This window comes from Asparagus officinalis, chromosome 7 (genome assembly GCF_001876935.1).
Source record: "Asparagus officinalis chromosome 7, Aspof.V1, whole genome shotgun sequence".
Taxonomy (NCBI): Eukaryota; Viridiplantae; Streptophyta; class Magnoliopsida; order Asparagales; family Asparagaceae; genus Asparagus; species Asparagus officinalis.
In genome coordinates this window covers 148,382,727-148,404,261 of record NC_033800.1, presented here as the reverse complement: position 1 = coordinate 148,404,261, position 21,535 = coordinate 148,382,727, and the positions used below count along the sequence as shown (strand labels likewise).

The 21,535-nt window shown below is 44.1% G+C and overlaps 1 protein-coding gene and 2 long non-coding RNA genes across 8 annotated transcripts in view; 2 read left to right on the top strand and 1 right to left on the bottom strand.

The window, feature by feature from the left end:
* Positions 1-21,535, bottom strand: part of LOC109849128 (DNA mismatch repair protein MSH5) — a 120,906-nt gene that overhangs the window by 20,404 nt on the left and 78,967 nt on the right. The gene's annotated exons all lie outside the window — the stretch shown is intronic.
* Positions 12,072-12,716, top strand: LOC109849131. The gene is made up of 3 exons (XR_002249000.1): positions 12,072-12,099; positions 12,172-12,259; positions 12,347-12,716. It is a non-coding gene; the product is annotated as an uncharacterized LOC109849131 (long non-coding RNA).
* LOC109849130 lies at positions 12,713-13,310 on the top strand. Its single transcript, XR_002248999.1, has 3 exons — positions 12,713-12,769; positions 12,847-12,907; positions 13,000-13,310. It is a non-coding gene; the product is annotated as an uncharacterized LOC109849130 (long non-coding RNA).

Sequence of the window (21,535 nt, the reverse complement as noted above, 5' to 3'; positions counted from 1 at the left end):
CTCGCGTTCAATGGTGTTCAACCAACAGCGACCCTCGCGTTCAATGGTGTTCAACCAACAGCGACCCTCGCGTTCAATGGTGTTCAACCAACAGCGACCCTCGCGTTCAATGGTGTTCAACCAACAGCGACCCTCGCGTTCAATGGTGTTCAACCAACAGCGACCCTCGCGTTCAATGGTGTTCAACCAACAGCGACCCTCGCGTTCAATGGTGTTCAACCAACAGCGACCCTCGCGTTCAATGGTGTTCAACCAACAGCGACCCTCGCGTTCAATGGTGTTCAACCAACAGCGACCCTCGCGTTCAATGGTGTTCAACCAACAGCGACCCTCGCGTTCAATGGTGTTCAACCAACAGCGACCCTCGCGTTCAATGGTGTTCAACCAACAGCGACCCTCGCGTTCAATGGTGTTCAACCAACAGCGACCCTCGCGTTCAATGGTGTTCAACCAACAGCGACCCTCGCGTTCAATGGTGTTCAACCAACAGCGACCCTCGCGTTCAATGGTGTTCAACCAACAGCGACCCTCGCGTTCAATGGTGTTCAACCAACAGCGACCCTCGCGTTCAATGGTGTTCAACCAACAGCGACCCTCGCGTTCAATGGTGTTCAACCAACAGCGACCCTCGCGTTCAATGGTGTTCAACCAACAGCGACCCTCGCGTTCAATGGTGTTCAACCAACAGCGACCCTCGCGTTCAATGGTGTTCAACCAACAGCGACCCTCGCGTTCAATGGTGTTCAACCAACAGCGACCCTCGCGTTCAATGGTGTTCAACCAACAGCGACCCTCGCGTTCAATGGTGTTCAACCAACAGCGACCCTCGCGTTCAATGGTGTTCAACCAACAGCGACCCTCGCGTTCAATGGTGTTCAACCAACAGCGACCCTCGCGTTCAATGGTGTTCAACCAACAGCGACCCTCGCGTTCAATGGTGTTCAACCAACAGCGACCCTCGCGTTCAATGGTGTTCAACCAACAGCGACCCTCGCGTTCAATGGTGTTCAACCAACAGCGACCCTCGCGTTCAATGGTGTTCAACCAACAGCGACCCTCGCGTTCAATGGTGTTCAACCAACAGCGACCCTCGCGTTCAATGGTGTTCAACCAACAGCGACCCTCGCGTTCAATGGTGTTCAACCAACAGCGACCCTCGCGTTCAATGGTGTTCAACCAACAGCGACCCTCGCGTTCAATGGTGTTCAACCAACAGCGACCCTCGCGTTCAATGGTGTTCAACCAACAGCGACCCTCGCGTTCAATGGTGTTCAACCAACAGCGACCCTCGCGTTCAATGGTGTTCAACCAACAGCGACCCTCGCGTTCAATGGTGTTCAACCAACAGCGACCCTCGCGTTCAATGGTGTTCAACCAACAGCGACCCTCGCGTTCAATGGTGTTCAACCAACAGCGACCCTCGCGTTCAATGGTGTTCAACCAACAGCGACCCTCGCGTTCAATGGTGTTCAACCAACAGCGACCCTCGCGTTCAATGGTGTTCAACCAACAGCGACCCTCGCGTTCAATGGTGTTCAACCAACAGCGACCCTCGCGTTCAATGGTGTTCAACCAACAGCGACCCTCGCGTTCAATGGTGTTCAACCAACAGCGACCCTCGCGTTCAATGGTGTTCAACCAACAGCGACCCTCGCGTTCAATGGTGTTCAACCAACAGCGACCCTCGCGTTCAATGGTGTTCAACCAACAGCGACCCTCGCGTTCAATGGTGTTCAACCAACAGCGACCCTCGCGTTCAATGGTGTTCAACCAACAGCGACCCTCGCGTTCAATGGTGTTCAACCAACAGCGACCCTCGCGTTCAATGGTGTTCAACCAACAGCGACCCTCGCGTTCAATGGTGTTCAACCAACAGCGACCCTCGCGTTCAATGGTGTTCAACCAACAGCGACCCTCGCGTCGTCAATGCACAAGCCAAACGTGAGCGACCCTCGCGTTCAATGGTGTTCAACCAACAGCGACCCTCGCGTCGACAATGCACAAGCCAAACGTGAGCGACCCTCGCGTTCAATGGTGTTCAACCAACAGCGACCCTCGCGTTCAATGGTGTTCAACCAACAGCGACCCTCGCGTTCAATGGTGTTCAACCAACAGCGACCCTCGCGTCGACAATGCACAAGCCAAACGTGAGCGACCCTCGCGTTCAATGGTGTTCAACCAACAGCGACCCTCGCGTCGACAATGCACAAGCCAAACGCGAGCGACCCTCGCGTTCATCAATGTTCAGCCAACACCCAACCTCGCGTCTCAATCCAAAGACGTGAGGTTAGGGTCCTGAATGCCAACGTGGGCGTTTGACTCATTCAACATGAGTTGAACGGTTCTAAAACCGCTTCCCACGATTTGGGGGCGGTTACACCCCACTTAGGAGCGAAGTAAGGGGGCGGTTACACCCCTTAATTCCCTATAAATATGGGTAAACTCCCACGATTTGAGGGATTTCCGCCCCACTTAGGAGCGAAGTAAGGGGGCGGTTACACCCCTTAATTCCCTATAAATATGGGTAAACTCAACTGAGTTAAGGCTGGCTTTTGGAAACGGAAGAGTTAGCAGCAAGGCTGGCATTTTCGGATCTGGGACTTCGCAGCAAAGGTTTTGGAGGAGATCGGCCTTGATCCTTCAGCAACGATCGACCACAGAGCTTCTTCTAGCCTTGGCTTATTAACCGATCTTCGGTTCAAATCAACTCTTTTACAGAGTTCTTCTAAACTCGTTCAGAGTTCTCAAACTTGCCACGCAAGTTCTCCACAACGTCAAATCGTGAGGAGAAGACATCGTTCCAGTGAATCAAGACGTGCGGATCATCAACGGAGAGCAAACTCGACGCAAGCATTCGAGGGAGGCACTCCATCGCCACCGTGAAGAACCCAGTTTTAAACAAAGGGGAAGAACCAATTTCGTTCTCCTCTCTTTTGTAATCAAGTTGTAACCGAGATCAAAGGAATCAAAGTCACATTTTCTTTATTCTCTTCTTTACAATTTTCTCTACATACCAGTGTTCCAAGCAAAAATAACACAGGAAGAATTCTACTAGTCAGCCCCATTACGGGAAAATAATAAAATATTAATCCTCAGCAGTTTGAAACTTTCTGGAGTTATCTTAAACGATAATAAAGAGAGTTTTCTGCACCAGAACCATTGTGGAGATCTATTCTAAATCGGGAATACATCTCAGGTATTTCTCGTGATTTATTGCTTAAAATCAAAACACGATAAATGCAAGAAACAATGAGGAATCAATATCACTTTTTATTCAAGAACCAAAAGAACATTACAAGTGCAAAATTCACTCGTGCATTAAATCAAAAGAAATAAGTTGGGTCCTAACTTCAGTTAGCTCCTCCTCGTGAGTGGTTCGTACCATGGCTTCAGCCTTTGCCCGGAGTTCTTCCTCACTGGGTATGATGATAGCCGCCGCTTCATTCTTGGCTTATTCCAAAGCTCGAGCCTGCGTATGATATTCCAAAGTGCCAGTAGCGTTTTGGGTGCTAAGGATATTGATAACATTTTCTTCACGGGAGAGTTCAGCCTTTAATCGCAGGACTTCAGCCTCAGCTTCAACAAGTTTATCACAAAGCGAATTCATAGAAGTAGTCGAGCGTTCTAACTCTTCTCGCTTCCGAATATTATGCCCGCGAAGCTCCGTGATTTGACGTTCTCTTTCAGCCAAGTCCCGTTCTATCGCCTCCCGGCGAGCCACTTCTGCAACCTGAAGACTGGCCAAAGTAGACACAATTTGTGGCTGAAGCTCTCTGCGGCCCAAGGCCTCAAAATACTGTAATTATTCTTCCAAACAAAGGATAATCTCAAAACAGTGCTCGAACCACAGAGTGTTTCCCACACTTCTGACTCCGTTTAAGCCTGCTTCCAGAAGAGGTCAGAAAGAATTAAAAGTTCCCTGACCACTCACCACATATTCAATCACCTTCTTCGCGAGGCTATTCAAATACACCAAGGAAATTTGAAGGAACGTAGGTGCACCCATAAGACTTGAAGTGACACTCGGGGATGCTCCTCTAGCCATTGAAATTGGTGCAGGGGATCCGGGCGCCGAAGCTGCAGAAGCGATAGAAACATTCAATTGTGATGGGCTTGAGGTCAAAGCCATCATCGCCCTTGCCTGAGATGTGCTTGGCCGTGCCTCTGTTGGAGTAAGCGAGATCTTCAGCAATGCGGTAAGCGAAGCAGCTACAATAGATGAGGCAGGTAGAGGCTGCTCTTGCGCAGGAGCTGACACCTGCACGATCTGCTGTTCCAGAGGAGGAGTCGCGGCAGTAGTTTCAGGCAATGCTGCAGGTGAAGCAGTTGCCGTAGGTGAGCCAGGTAAATGTTGCTCTTGTAAAGGAGCCGACATGCTGCAGGTGAAGCAGTTGCCGTAGGTGAGCCAGGTAAATGTTGCTCTTGTAAAGGAGCCGACATCTGCGCAGGATCTTGCTTCGAAGTAGTAGCAGCAGTAGTCCCGGGAGAAGGTGAACCTGCACAAAAAAAGGGTCGGAACGCGGAAAGAACATGCGGAAGAATTCGAAGAAAACTAGGCTTACCGGAGATGTGAAAAGGAGTATAACCAGATGCTTTATCGGATGGGACCTTGGGAGCATCATCAAAAATGGTTATGTCATCCATAGAATTATGCTCTTCGTCCCCTGCGTCATCACCTGGCATGTTGCCAACGTCAGCATCTTCAGCACCTCTATCTTCGTCAGCTGCATCACCAATTGTGGAGCCTTCATAATCAACTTGCTCCTCATCATCCCGGGTAGCCGAGGGTTCAGGAAGATTTGTGCCAGCAACTGGTTTATTCATAAGTCCCGTTGTAGGACTAGGAATTAAATCACCAGCTTGTGACATTAATGCTGAAGGAGGAGGGGATAGATTCTCTTTGAGACCCCCTGGTTCTAATGTAGGAGACTTAGGAAGGTCCATCACCAGAGCAGATTCTGCATCTGTAGCCATTAATTCGCCCTCTTCATCCTCGGGGGGATGATAAGAAGAGGCTTCGCTCGATAGGGTTAGGCCATGAGAACGAAGTCCAGTTCTATGTGGCAGGCCTGCAACGAAAGATTCCTGTTGTTCTTCATCTTCAGCAGCTCTGATGGCATCAGCCATCAACTTGGATTTTTGCTGGCCTTTAGGGGGAGGAGAATCAACCATCAACTTCCGACGAATCTGCTTATCGTATCTGCCTGCTTCATCCGTAGAGAGTTTTCTTTTCCCCGCTGCTCTCGTCGTGGGAGAATCAACCACTCGTTGTTCTTCCACCGGAACAAGCTCAGCTCTTTGTTCCTCTTCCTGCCCAGCAGGCTGATTCTCGATAGATAGAAATTCGTCAATACCTCTCAAGCGGGATGTCTTGGACCCCTTCCTTAAAGCATACATATGCCTAATGTCTTTCAGGAAAGATGTATTCAAGTTGTAATTGGGAGTCTGAGAAGTGGCGAAATACCAATTACAGAAGCTTATGGAAGTACAGGAGTTAGGAGTTTTGTGGGGAAGCCTGAAGATGGCCTTGGTACAGCCTGCCACAGAATAATACTAAGCCCTGGCTCCTTCATATAAATTGCCCACAACTGAGAGTTGAGGACGAGGGTTCCCGACGTACAACTGATCATACCCAAATTGGCGAGCGAACCTATAGGGTTGGTAGGGCTCAATAAAACAGTTGGCGCCTTGCCGGAAGATCAAGTAGCCTAGCCTGATAGAGAGAAGCCAATGGAAAACACCCCCGCTCAGCTGAGTGAATCCATTAGGACCTGCTACGTCCTGATATTCTGCTCCATAGATGCCGCCTTCAAAATCAGGGAAACAGCGGAAGATATGGTAGTGGGTGTCTTGCGATAAAATTTGGCGAATTCTAACCATATACCCCCCCCATTTTGCAGATTCTAGTCGTTGCACAAATGGGGTAAATGAGTCTCCTGGGGGAGAGGCTGCACTCATTAGGGGAGGGCAATGAAGCACGTACCAAGCCATCAGATAGGTATATGGCAGTGGCACCCTGGGATTGGGAGTTTTGAAAACCTTATGGCCTCCAGACTCCACCTCTGTAACATCAGTGAAATCCAGAGCCAATTCACGCAGCCCATTCTGCAAGCAACTCACCATGGCATTGAGGAGGCTCACAGGCCTCCCATGTGCCAAAAGAACAGCCGGGTAGACCACCTCAACAGCGAGGGCATCAATCGGCCTAGTTGGAACGACGCAACGCTTGAGCCACAATATTAAGAATCCAGCCAACATCGCCGTGTCGGAAATTGGACTCAGAGCTTGATAATGGAAGCTTTCAAACTCCGTATGAGCCGGGAAAACATCTTCCTTGGCCTCGTTGGTGTAGTGGGAGGTAGCATCATCGATTCGGGCCTGAACCTCCCCCAAAGTGCTTGCAGATAATCTGGTCACTGAGGCTCCCTTATTGGTCAAGTTCTGAATAAATATTCAGCCCAAGACACTTGGTTAATGCCGCTTCCTCAGGCCCCCGTCTGCTGCATACAAATGTGGAAGTGACACATTACTTCCCAGAGGGTGGCATAAATTTCGGGGCTGGTCTTCTTCAAAATTTTAAGTTCCGCGGATCCCGGAACAAATTCTTCATACGGTAAATCCCCAAGAAGAAGACCCAAGACTTCATGCCTCTCGTGAAGAGCGAAGCCTAATTCCCCCACAGGGGTAAAGAAAGTACAAGTCTCAGGATTATACTTCTCCAATATGGAGAAGAAATGAAAGTGGCTCTGGATAATCCCGAACTTAGTAGCCCGCACAGGAATCTGCAATCCAGCTCGAGCAAGAGGGACTTCCAATTCCTCCAAAATAAACTTGGTCATCCGGGTCCACCACCATGTCACCGGAGAATGAACCCAGCCAGGAGTTCTAAATCCTTGTGCGGGAAACTCTCCTTTCTTTGCATGAAACTTCTTGATAAAGGTATTCGCCGGACTGGCCACTTCACCGACGGGAAACTCCTTAGCGAATAAACCTGGCCGTAAAGCTGTCACCTGCCTGTTGTAACCAAGTGTGCGCACCCTTAAAAAGTTAGGGTCCCGAGAACAACTCCATCATGATCCATGACGAGGTTCCAATCCATGCGTCTGGGGATGGAAGCGCACTGGAAGTATGACATGGGGAACATCCTCTCCATATTGGGCAAGAAGAGTGCATTTATATAACCCTCCGGGTTTATTGGGTGTTTATTCCCAAATCATGTTTATCGGATGCTAGAATGAATATATGGGTTAGAACAAGCTTTAGAGCTTGATATATTGTTGCCTCTCTTAAAATTCTTTTGTTAAAAATTTTGTTTTGATTTGTTGCTTTGAATTCATTATATTTCACTTATATGATGATCAGCGCCTGCCTCGAAGTCAACAAAATCCCCGAAGAGGAATCCAGGTTTGACTATTGGCTTACGGCTCAAGTTTCCAAGTCGAGCGTCCGTAACCAATATCCAAAGGGTCTCAGGAGAAGCTTGGGTGATTAGTTCCACGCGACTCTTTTCCTTAATTCGGAAAACTGGGAGTTCTTGGCGCATGTTGAAGGTTATATTTGGATCCACACCACCTTCGTGCCCAAAATGGTGGCGAAAAGGTAGAGGCTCGCTGGTATGACGCACTGCAAAATAAAGAAAAAAGTTAGACAACGCAAAGGCAGATTTTAGATGCAGAGGTCGAACCTTGCATTGAAAATCTCAGACGCGAAGGTCGAACCTCACGTCAAAAATCTCAGACGTGAAGGTCGAACCTCGCGTCAAAAAGCTCAGACGCGAAGATCGAACCTCGCGTCAAAAAGTTCAGACACATAGGTCGAGCCTTGCGTCAAGAATCTAAGATGCGGAGGTCGAACCCCTCGTCAAAAATACCAAACGACGGAGTCCAGCCCCGCGTTGTTGAAACGAGTTTCCTCGTTGATACAAAGATCAGAACTTGCCGAAGCAAGTTTAATGACCACAGATGTCGTACTCACCGCCGATCAAAGGAAGTTGGGGCGGCACGTTCGCCTGAGCAGTAGCGCCGCCGGCCCGGCAACGTCGGACTTAGAGGGACGAGGAACAATCTTCTTGGGTGCCATGGAGTCTAGTCGGAGGAGAAGAGGAACAGTGCTCGCCGGAGATGAGAACGAAAATCTCGTTAAAGTTTCAAGAAGAGTCGAATGACTCTTGATTTGACCTCCAGTGGTCTATTTATAGACAGCTGTGAGCTGTCAAATCGTAACAGACGGGATTCGAGGCCAGAATCCCGCCCAAACTCGATCCTAGCGTTCGAGTTGGTTAAAATTCCAAACGCGAGGCTCACCTACGCGTTCAAACTCTCAAGCGCAGAGTTCACCCACGCATGATGATCAACAGGAGATACGACACGGCCTCAAATAAAAAAAATGAGGTCAGCCATCAAGGTGACCAAAATAGAGAAGAAACAGGCGACTCCACTAGGGAGTCTATCAGATGGGTGCAGGCAGATTACAATCAGCAACGCTAAAACCATCAGATTCGATTTGGAGCACACCTCATTCTTCATTATCATCAAGGCTCAAAAGCTGTTTTATTTGGTTCGAGGAAGCAACATTTCAACATTCCGACAACCAGTTTCGCGATGTCTTCAAATCAGACGGAGCGAACAATCAATCTACTAAATTTTAGGATCCAAAGTATTCCGAAAATTCGTCCCAGTCAACCGCGAACTTTTAAAAACTTTGGAGGGGGTTCTGTAGGCTGTCTAAAAATCACAATGGATAGCTGATCCCCACGAGATTACAAGGCAATGGTTCCTTTAAATCAAGAAGCAGAATTCATCCTTACAATCAAAACAGAAGAGATTTCTAAATCATTGCATTCGCGACATTATAATCGCTACAAACACGGCCTCATATTTGAGATGATTGATCTTGATGGCTGCGACAACAACATGACTAATATTATATTAGCAACTATTAGAGATGCTGATGAGAAGTATGATGATTTCAGAAATAAAAGGTTGGACTTAGTTGGTGAGTTGCTTGGTAGAGAGCTGTGGGCAAATATTCGTCTAAATATCACAATTGATCCCCCATCAAGTTCCAACAATGAAAGCTACAATCAAATAGCTTTCATGCTAACAAACGAAAGCTGCAAACGGAGGACTTTTCACATAGATCGAGAAGAGTTACAATTCAACGACACTTCCAACAACTGATGAAAACTCTATTCAGCAGTCTTCACAATTTACAGTGAAAGTTACAATCTGACGACTTTCACACTCCACAACAGCTAAAGCTAGGATTACTGAACAACGGTCCTTGCAACTCTCTGTAGAAGAGGTTACAGATCAACTAACCTCTCTTAAAATGCGGAAGTCATCCCTGCGTTACAATTCTGGAAGTGCAGGCGACCCCCGCGTTTCCAAGCTACAACAAGTCAAAAGCGAACGACCCTCGCGTTCTTGAGGTTCAACCAACACCCGACCCCAGCGTTTCCAAGCTGCAACAAGCAAAACACGAGCGACCCTCGCGCTCATTGATGTTCAGTCAACACCCAACCTCGCGTCTCAATTCCAAGACGCGAAGTTGGGGTTCTGAACGCCAGATTGGGCGTTTGACTCGTTCAAACATGAGTCAAACGGTTTCAGAACTATTTTCCCCACGATATGAGGAAATCACGCCTACTTAGGAGTGGATTTAGAGGGCAGTTACAACCTCTTATCCACCTATAAAATCTCAACAAACTTAACTGAGTTAGGGGCTAGCTTTTTGGGAACGGAGAGGCAGCAGGTTGGATTTTCAGCATCTAAACCGTACGGGTTTGGAGGTTCCTCAGGATCTCAACCGCACAGAGAGGCAGGGGAGACGAAATCCTTGGAGATATGATTTTTGAATCGAGTTCAGAAGATCAAATCTGAAAGGATTCTTCAACAACAGAATATCTGCTTGGTCATCAACCGAATCTTTGGTTCTAACAACTCTATTCACAGAGTTCTAACTCGTTCAGAGTTCTTAAACTCGTTAAAGAGTTATCCATCAAACTTTCCACAGAAGTTCATTGTTCCCACGAGATAAAAGACGATCAGATCGTCAACGGAGAGCAAACTCGACGCGAGCATTCGAGGGAGGCACTCCATCGTCATCGTGAAGAACCCAGTTTTAAACAAATGGGAGAATCAAATTCGTTCTCTTCTCTTTTGTAATCAGAAAATCCAACTGTAATTAATTTAGAGAGAATACAAGTCAATATTTCTTTCTTTCTTTTACATCGAATTTTTCCAACAAACAGAGGTACAAGACTAACTTGAGAAAAAAGAAAGTGCATGGACCAATTTGAGTATGAATCCTTAGTACAAGGAGCAAATTGGCCTTTTAGCCTACGGAAAAGAACCTAGCTTATTTCAATTTTGCAATTATTGGCCCATTAAGGACACATTTGGTTCGCTTTGACAAAAACATGGAAATTGAAAACAATAAGTAAAACTTGTTGTTCGCCATTTCCACGGATGTTATGTAAATAGTTATGCTATGTTTGTTTCGCATGAAAATCATGGAAACCAAGGATAGAAATAGCTAGGTCACTCATATGGTGGTCACCTTTCGTGTTTGGATCAAAAAAAAGGTGAAGATATCTAATACGAGATAAATCATTTCCTGTATTTCTTTAGTTTGGTTGGCAAAAAAATATGTATGAAATGGTCACATTGGTGAGGTTACCACCCAGAAAAACAAAGCACATTACAAGTCGTTGGGCGAAAATCATACTTGGTTTCATGTGTTTCAAAAAGCACTCCAACGGTCACAAGTTCCCAACGGTAAATAATCCAAGCAAAATATATAAGGACAAATTTTCAAAATCAACCATTTTCGAAATTTAAATAGCAAAATCGACCTCTTCGAAATTTATTCAGCAAAACCGACCCTTTTCGGTCGGTTTTGCTGCGGAAAAATTTTTACGACATACACGGGACTGCTAGTCCCGTGTATTTCGTGGCAGTTTCGAATAACACGGGACTAGCAGTCCCGTGCAATCGGGGGTAAAAACCAACCCGTGAGTTTCTTCCTCTTGACCGAACTTTTTTTCACCTAAACCCTTTTACCCCACCTCTTTCACCCTCTCCTCAAACCCATCGACGCCGACCACTGCCGCCGCCGACCAAGCGCCCTCCGACCACCGCCGCCGCCGACCAAGTTCGCTCTGACCGCCGCCGGCGACCAAGGTAAATTTTGTTTTTTTTATTTTGATTAGCCATGAAATTTCGGATTTGGGAATGGATTTGGGTTGAGATTTGGGAATTATGGTTGAGATTTGGGAATGGATTTAATTGAGATTTGGGATTAAGGTTGAAATTTAGGAATGTATTTAGTTGAGATTAGGGAATTAGGGTTTAGACATGAATAATGTGATTAGGGTTTAGACATGATTAGGATTTAGATATGAATAATGTGATTTGAGATTAGGGTTTAACCATAATTAGGGTTTAGACATGAATAATGTGATTTGGGATTAGGGAATTTAGCCATTATTTGCTTTGTAGTTGAGATTAGGGTTTTAAATTTGACTTTAAATTAAGATTAATATTTACAGTTATAATAGATTATTTACATATGATGGACTGTTGATTTTCAGCTTCGATGGCAAACTCTATACCCATTATTTGCTTCTTCAATGGGAGCCTCGGCGTCGGATTGAATAGTATGCCGATGTATGAGGGAGGTTCTAGGAAAATGTTTATGCTATCCAAGTCATTAAATTTTGATGGAATGATGAATGAAATACACAGAGTTACGAAAATTAATAAAGCATGGTATGCAATTAAAGTGTTCTTCAATTGTCCGATAAATGAGAGTAGAACTATTGCTGTGGCGATTACCGACGATGAAGAATTGAATGACATGAAACAATTAGTGGAGAAGCAAGTGTCAGTTGAGTTGTTCATTGAGAAGTATCCGATTCAAGAATTTGCCCAAGTTTCACGACCACAAGGAGAGTTTTCTCGGATGATGGACTTAGACAATGAGTTGAGTGGTTTTATGACATCTCCAAGTCAAGAGCCGTGGTGTCAACTACAACATTTAAGTGGGCATTCTCTTGGTGAATTTACAATTAGACAGACAAATTCCACTAGGATGCAGGTATTATATTTTTTAACGTAGTAAATATAATTGTAGTTATTCATTTGGTACTGAATTTTGAAACTAACACAGATGGAATGTCCAAAAATGTTTTGACGAGACCCCGGCGAGACAGTTAGATTTCTACCGAAATGAGCTTGACCGCATGAAGATTTTTCAGGTATCATTTCTATAAAAACGAGTTTTTTCTTCTATATATCAACTTTCGTTTTAATGATATGCAACAATTATATGTAATACTCTGTAGATGGAATGGGAGCCCTACACCCCATTTCTCGATCATCTACCCCCGATATGCACAGAATACCCAGTTATATGGAGAGCCAGAGTTCCTCTAATATGTTTCGAGATAGTAGAAATGCATGTACCGGACCGCGTGCTTCGACAATTTGGTCTTGCACAACATGTTCCGCAATTTGTTGAAAAAATAGAGAGGAAGGCGAAGAAAGGAGGCCAACAAAAGGACTGGGCAGCTGAGCATCAAAATTATATACACAGATGGAATGATAGACATTTTTGTATTGTTGAGCAAATCGAGCCAACTCCCCAGGAATCAGATTACTACACTTGGTATTGGAGGATAACTAGAAGATGGATACTCCATGCGACCACGTCCCCGGTTGAGTTGCAAAGAGGATATGTGCCTCGGGGTATAGATGAGAGAGAATTAGTAAGTATTTTCAAATTTATTCATTTTTATTAGTATTTTTCAATATTGCTAAATTATGTTTTTTTAAAAATTTGCAGGTATCAGCAATAGATGATGTTCAAACCATTGCAAATAGTGGCTTGGAATTGGCTCGAGCAGGTAATATAGAATTAAATATAAAATTTACATATTGTAATTTGAATTTTAAAGTAATTTCTGCATTTCGGATTTTTTTGAATTATCTCTCGCAGGTACATATCCCGAAGCACAGAAACATGCATCAATATATCAGTCGATAATGCAGAGGCTTCACCAAGCCTTACATCGAACTCATGAAGACCTTCATGATGGACGAGAAGTAGCGCAATTAGTATACACACGTCAACAACGACACAGACGAGGACGACGCAGAAACGACAATGAAGCTGGGCCTTCCCAACGTGTTGACGATGGAGCTGGACCGTCACAACCACAAACGCAACCGGATCATGAACTCATCGAAGGTCGGGATAGAGGAGGCCGAAGACAAAGGAGGAGGAGAAGAGTTCTTGGATGTATGTAAGCTAATCGATATTGTTATATAAATTACAATCCTATTTTGATATGTACATTACAAACGTATTTCGGGACAATATACGGTTTTTGGATTTGTAGCTGAGATTGTGGTGTGACTTATTAGATTTGTAAGTGGGTTTGTGGCGTGATTTGTTGGATTTGGATTCGTAAGTTTGTGGTGTATTTTATGATTTTTAGATTTGATATGTGTTTATACAGGGAATTGACATATGAGTTTGTACAGGGAATTGATATATGTGTTTATGCAATGGTGTAATTTATGATTGTTGCATTTGAAATATGAGTTTGTATAGGGAATTATCCCGTAGCAGAAATGCATGCATAGTTGTGAATGTGCAGGAAATGCACGGGACTGCTAGTCCCGTGCATTTCATTGCGCCCAAGAAGTGCACGGGACTAGCAGTCCCGTGCTCTTGTTTTTTTGCAGAGATAGAGTCTCTGCAAAATGCATGGGACTAGCAGTCCCGTGCACTTCATTTTTGTAGAGATGTTAGTCTCTGCAAAAAACATGGGACTGCTAGTCCCGTGTTATTCGAAACTGCCACGAAATACACGGGACTAGCAGTCCCGTGTATGTCGTAAAAAATTTTCCGCAGCAAAACCGACCCTTTTCAAAAGAAAAAGGTCGGTTTTGCTGAATAAATTTCGAAGAGGTCGGTTTTGCTATTTAAATTTCGAAAATGGTTGATTTTGAAAATTTGTCCAATATATAAGTATGAGCACTAAAACAAATTTGGCCATTATGAATCTTGCTCAAAACAAAGAGATAGTTAGCATTATCCAAAATCACATTAATGTGATTTCATCACAAGTGTCGCAGACAAAGGAGGTTCATTGTTTTTGCAAAATCTCAACACCATTGAAGACATGCAAGAATGATAAGAATAAAGGAAAATACTTTTGGGAGTGTGGAAAATACCCAAACAAGCCTTGCAATTATTTTTTGTATGCTGAAGATCAAGTGGAAAACAAGAAATGCAATGCAAATCCTAAAGAGCAACCAATTCAAGATAAAAATGCAAGGAAAGTCAAACTTTTGAAGAAACAGTTAAAGATTGAAATCAGCAAATAGAAATTGGTAAAATTTATGTGGTTATGTTAGTGATTTTCTGCAGTCTTATTCTTCTTGCAAATATTTTTATATTTGTACTTTAAAATGTAAGGCATTACGAAATTATGATTTGTACTTTTCAAATGTAAGGTAGAAATTTCATATTAAATGCCTTTATAATTCAAGTATAGAATTAAAAATATATAGGAATTTCACGTTGTATATGTGTATATGAGATAGAGGTGTATGAGATACATGTATATGAGATACATTATACCACCATAGTAAGGTAGAAATTAAAAATATATAGGAATTAAAAATATATAGAAATTTCACATTGTATTTGTGTATACTAGTTAGAGAGCCCGTGCATTGCACTGGCATACTCCATAAGAGTTGTCCCATATTGAACTTTCTGTTACATCCTTAATTGTCATAATTTATTTCAAATAGATTTCTTGAATTGTTGATTCTATTCTTGATTTGAAGGACTAACTTCAAAGTAACTAAAGAATCAAGAGAGCTAGTAATAAATTTAATATTTTGAGGGACTAATTTTAAAATAGCTTGTGAATTGAGGGACCAAATAATAGTTTTAATGATTTGAAAGTTGATTTTAGGGACTAATATAGAGCAAGCCTTTTGGTTATTTTGGTGGCTTATTTTCAATTTGGTTCCCAAATAGCACAGCCAATGAGGAATTAATTTGTTTATGTAAAGAAACATAGATAATTGTTAAAAATTAGACGTCGACATTTCTGTAGGCCCCTCAATTCTCATAGGTTGTTTCAAATAGATCCCAAATAGATTACTATAATTGCTAAGTCTACTCTTGATTTGAAATATCAATAGATTTAAAAATCAAAGGACGTAATAGTAATTTTAAAGATTTGAGGGACTAATTTAAAAATAGGTTAAGAATTGGAGGACTTAATAACCATTTTAATTATTTGAAGGACTAACTAAATGTAAACATGTAAGGTATTAAAATAGAAGAATTCCTTTTGGCTATTTAGTGACTTATTTTCACTTTGCTACCCCCAAAGTTTACGTACTTTTAACTTTGAAGTCTCCAAGTACTTTTAACTTTGATCCCATATTAGTTTGGTACCCTAATATATTTTTGAACACTTTGATACCTTAAAGTTTCAATCGCAATTCACTTTTGCTTAAAGTTTCAATCGCATTTCACTTTTGTACCTTCATATTCTATTAGCTAGAATTTTCGTTAAATTCATATCACACCCTTAGTATGCGATTAGTGTATGATACATTTGTATATTTTTAACCAAGTCTCTAAGCACATAGTACAAAGTTAACGGACAAAGTAATGGAAGGTTGACATGGGTATCAATGTGAATGTGACTAAAACTTGGGAGTATCAAGTCTTAAAAATACTTTGGGATATCAAAGTGAAATAAAGGTATAAAAGTGCAAGAAAAATACTTTATGGTATCAAAGTGATGAAAGCGTGCAAACTTTGGGTACAAAACTGAAGTTAAGTCTTGTTTGGTTGAATATCTTCGCGGTGCTACTTAATACATGCATACACCACCATCCTCATATCTTGTTCATTTTGTTGGATATTGGATATGAGAGTTGGAGCTGTGAGCTGTTAGGTGGCAGTGCTTGTAATTGTTGTAAGTTATGAGGGCAAATTTGTCCCATGATCTTTTTACACAAAAGCTTGAATAGATTGCCATGGGATAAATAGGTTGGGTGTCTAAGTTGGGCCCCACTTGATAAGAAGCAAGTTGTGTGCAATTAGGCTCTTTTATATAAATAATGTTAGAGGCACACCACCCACAACAACCCAAACCACACTCCCCCTCTTATTGCTACAGTAAACCAGGCCCCACATAGGATTTTAAATTTTTTAAAATCCCATGTGAGGCTCCCCCTCTTATTGCTACAGTAAACCAGGCCCCACATGGGATTTTAAATTTTTTAAAATCCCATGTGAGGCCCGGTTTACTGTAGCATTAAGAGGGGGGAGTGTGGTTGGGGTTGTGGTGGGTGATGTGCCCCTAACACCACTCCTTTTATATATAGTACTGATATAACTTTTTATTTCTTGTTTAAAAGATCTAGGAAGAACTCCACAAATTTAAAAAAAAAAAATCTCATTTTTAATGCAAAAAAATCATCTAAGTGAACTAAAAATAAATCATGAACCTTAGCCGTGTAAATCTTGTCACTGCGTGTTCCGGTAAAATTGAACCGTCCATCTCCAATTTATATAAAATCGAAGATGCGTGTTGCTTATCCTCCAAAAAGAAATGCCGGACTTCTAACTTTGATAAATAACGTTGAACTATTTTACAATAAAGCACATTTCTTTTGATATTTGAATTGGGAATGAGTGAGAAACTATTTCAAGAAATGATATTAGGCATCCAAGAGATGTTGTAAGATTGACAATTGAAAAGTCAAATTGAGAGTGAGGGGGGGAAAAGGCTTGATAAAATGAAAACATAAGTTGGCATAATTTGAAAGCGCTTTCAATCTCAGATGAATTATGGATAAAGAGAGGTGCATGGCTGGCCTTTAAAATTGTGCAACTAAAATACAGAGAGCTTAATTGAAAAGATTTAATTGCTTTTAATTAAGAAGAGAACGTTTAGTGAGAATAAAGAATCAAAGAGCAAGGTGAACGCTATCTTCAATTGAGTTTGTTGTAACCATAACTTTCAATTGGAAATAAATAGGTTCCAAGAATAAACTTAATTTTATTTTTTTATCCAACGTTTGTCAGTTGTTATAAAATTGGCAAAATGGAAGACAAATAGCCAAATGTTCTATGAAGTTGCCAAGTGTAGCCAAACGGTTTAAGAAGTTGCCAAGTGGCATCTTCAGGTATTACTTAAGTATATTAGATAGATGAGATACATGGGCTCCGATTTTGATCAGTTTCATACTTATATATATGGATGTTTTATTGATCATACAGTCAATTGTATCTGTTGTTGGATGAGATTGTTGAGTATTGATGATGAGTCACTTTCTTCTCCGACTTTATATCTACTCTGAGTAGGGTGGCTGAGAAATCTACACGAGTAGAAACTCGTAAGAGGATGGGGCTTGGGTCCCCCATGGTTCCTCTGACGATCAAGTCAGCTAGTGAGCTTGAGTGGGGAAAGTAAAGAACTGTGAGTGTTCTAGTATGTGCAATATGTCTGCTTAAAGATTAGATTTTTGAACCTAAAAAAAGATCCTTTTTAAGTTAGAATAGTACCTCTATTTATACCGAGGATATAGGGGTAGATCAGTCACTTCGACCGAACATAGGATGGCGGTGGCGAAGTGTAGGTTGGTGGCTGATTTAGCACATACTTTATAGGTGTCAGCTGGCGACTGGATGAGCGATCAGCTCAGCATTAAGTGGGAAGTGATCGGAGGTATGACAGTGCATATGTGGTATGATGAGTCATGAAGGCTATCAGGGATAGAGGCATGATGCACCTGTCATGCATTAAATACGATGCTGACACGTTGCTAGTGGGAGAAGCTCGAGGTAGAAGTTGTTCTTTAGCTTCGTCGAGAAGTAATGCCTTTCGAGTCATCCTCATAAGGTGTCAAGTATCTAGTTGAGTGGGCTCATGACGAGTCGTCTTTGACAAGAGGGTCGACTGGTACCACCTTTCGAGTCGACATTAAGGAATATCGACTCAACAAGTTAGCTAAGTTGGAATCTTCACTAGTCTCTGGCTGCTAACTTGATTGGGGGATGACATGCAGAAATACACATGTCCGTTGCTTGACAATAAGTTGCACTTTGGCGAATGAGAACACCATAACAGTTGGCCTCTTTCACTTAGAATCGGCTTGAGCCGGGTCCGAGCGAAATCAAATTAGCTTTGGACGGACGTGGGTGTGTTGAATGAGAAACTGAAAGGTCTCTACAGATTAGACATGGCTAACATCACCATACATTACTTTTGACTGCCACAGCTCTGCTTTTCTTAGCAGATTGCGGGCTGTTCGAGGTGAGTGGGCTGCGCCTCGATCTCAAAGAGGGCGCTTTGGATACTGAGACTTAATCATGGCCGTTGGACAAGACTTGATCCGTCCATTCAAATTCTGACAGTTGTAAAGCCAGCTACCTATATATAGAAATAGGGTCATAAGGGTGGCGGTTATTGTCTTTTCAAATTCCCTTTAGAGAACTCAAAATTTTCTTTGCTCATCTCTTCCGGCGATCATCTCTGCAATCTTCAATGACATATGATCCTATTGATCGACGAGCTCTCCTAGCGGGGATTCAATCTAAGGTGGCTCTAGCTGAGAAGAGGATGATCCATAGGAGGTTTGATGGCCCTCATGAATATGAACTGTTGGCCCCGACGAGCTCGGAGGTGATATATGATCATGGGTCGGAGCAGGATCCGTCATACTTGAGGCATCTGGAATTTAGCCTACGGTTGCCTCTGCATCCTTTCCTCAAGAAAGTGTTCGTAGTGCTCAGGGTATCACCATCACAGATGAAGCCGAACACCATCGCTATCCTGGTAGGGTCTACAACTATCTAGGGATAAAGCCATCCTTGCAGGTCTTGGGCCGATTGGTGGTTGTGAAGGTGAACCAGAATGAACCCCACTTCCACTTTCAGATAGTGGGGAAGTTCGGTCTCATCACTGACCTCCCTGACTCGCACAATGACTGGAAGGAGAAGTTCGTCTAGGTCGTGGGGGGCAACTTGGAGTTGGGCTGCTCGAGCTGACCCGAAATAATTAAGGAGGTGCTCATGGAGGGCGAGTTGTTTGCTGATGAGAGGGATGCGCTTGACCAAATCAAGGCATATATGGCTCTCGCCAAGTCAACCATCTGCTCGACAAGTTAGTCTTGCGAGTTTTCAGTGCGTCGGTCATGCCTGCTACCACCCAGGACCATGAGAAAGCTTTAGCGCTCATCATAGGGATAGCAGAAGCGGCAACGACGCCTGTTGTTCCTTTGGCTACTCCCTAGGAGGAGTCTGCTAGGCCTGTGAACCATCTTTGTCAAGACATACCTCCAATAGAGGCGGAGGAGGAGCCTACTCCCACCCTCGTCAGCAGACGGAGGAGACGGAGGGATGTGGAACAGGTACCTCAAGTAGTAGCTGAGATGGCTGAGGCCGATGTCATTCATCTAGATAAGCCGGTCTCAGGAGAACCAGGTGAGGATCCTCAAGAGGGAGCCGAGGATAGAGCTTATGTTGATGAAGTGGGGTCGTCCGTTCATCACGACGAGTCGTCCGTTCGTTCATCACGACGAGTCGTCCGATCATCATGACGAGTCGTCCGATAGCGAAAAAGAGCTGGCACTAGCCCTGTGCCCGAGCCATTCCGTAGGGTAGGCAAGGAGCCCGTCGGGGCTCCGTGGGTGCTGAGGAGCAAGTGGCACCCCGGCCATATTCTGAGGCAGGCAATGAAGAGCCAGAGGATGTCTGGCCTTTTTGCCATTGGATATCAAAGATCGACCCCCACTTCTGGGAGAAGGCAAAGCGTATGTTGCTGGGAGTGTTGTTAGGCCCCTGTTTGCCGAGGAGGGAACTTCCAGAGGGTGACAGGTTCATACTGATGATGCCTCTCAACGTAAATGCCTCGATCTTAGGGTCCGCCATGGCCCCAGTCCAAGTTGTCCAATAGTTTTCCCTCCCAGCGGATGAGGGGTTCTTGCAGGAAGCGCCAAGCTTCCGCTTGCATATGGCCCTCTAAGCCTACTTGGTACCAGGGGCTTTGGTGGAACAGGAGCTGCTCAACCAGCTCACCTATATGTACAACGCTCTTGCGAGGTGGCAGGTGGACCTAACTAAGGAGAGGTCAGCTAAGGAGGAAGCATAGAAGAAGATCATCGCCTTAGAGGCTGAGCTGAATGGCATCGAGGCCCACTGGCGTCTGGAAGTGGATACAAGGGATAAGTTCCTTAAGAGGATCCAATCTCAGAGCTCCAAGCAAGCGGCTTCAATCGAGAGGTTCCAAGGTTAGGTGGCCCATATGAAGGGGGAAGTCGGCCGCCTCCAGCATGGAGTCTCCGAGTAGGATGGCTGGCTGACTTCTTTGGAGGGTGCGGTCAAGTCCGAGAGGCATCTTAGGGAGGAGGCTGAGGAGGATGCTCGATCGAGTCATCTCTCAGCTAAGCAACTGAGGTGAGATCCCAAGGAGGAGTGGTCGGCTCATTAGGCGTCTATGATAATGATTAAGGACCTTGAGGATCGGCTAACTCACCTGGACTCAGAGCAGCATAGGGTGGAGGTGATCAACAACTGGCGCTAGGGCCCCTTGGGTAAAACTGAGGTGGTTTTGGCTTGCAAGGCTGGTGTCGACTAACCTAGCCTCATTGCTCCCTCCTGGATCTCGTCCCTCACCTAATCGCCTTTATCCTCCCCAAGTCTCTTGTTGCCTTAACCTCCTAAAGAAAATCGAGGTAAGAGGAGGGGGTTGGATCTGGCATTGGAGGACGGTGACGACGAGTCAAAGGACACCACTGTAGGAGACCCTGCTACTTCTACTTCCGCTACTCCTGCTCCTGCTGACTCTGCGGCCCCTCCTGATGACCACCCAAGCCCTACTTCTGGATTTGGCGGAGAGATCTAATGGCGTGTATCTTCTCTTTTTCTTCTTTTTTCTAAATATCGACATGCCTTGTTGTAAACAATGACACTGATATTGTAATAAACTTGTAATAAATTTTGAAGCTTGGAATAAAGATTGACTTTGCTCTCATTCTGGAGTCCGCCTTTATTTATTCATCGTTTTTTTACTAGCTTGTTGCTTTGTTCTGGTTGAGAGAACTAATTGTTGATTGTAGTGAGTCGGTCGTACTAGGATGACCCGATTGTTGAGGGGTCGAGGCGACTGGCTCATTTTACGCCTCGTGTTGGCGAAGTGTTCGGGTCTTTGGTTGACAAGGACTGGCAAATTAAAGTGCCTAGGTCTTTTTGTTGAAGACAGCTGAACACTTGAGCGCCATGCCTTGGGTTTATTCATGATGATACTAAGGGCTTTTTGGCAGAATGACAATACTAATGTTGGGTGCCCAAGACTTACGTAGACGCTTGGGGCTTATACAACCCTAAGGTTATGCCTAGGACTTACTGAAGTCGACTAGGTCTTTACAACCCTGAGGCTGTGCCTAAGACTTGCTAAAGTCAACTAGGTCTTTCACCCTACTGAGGGCCG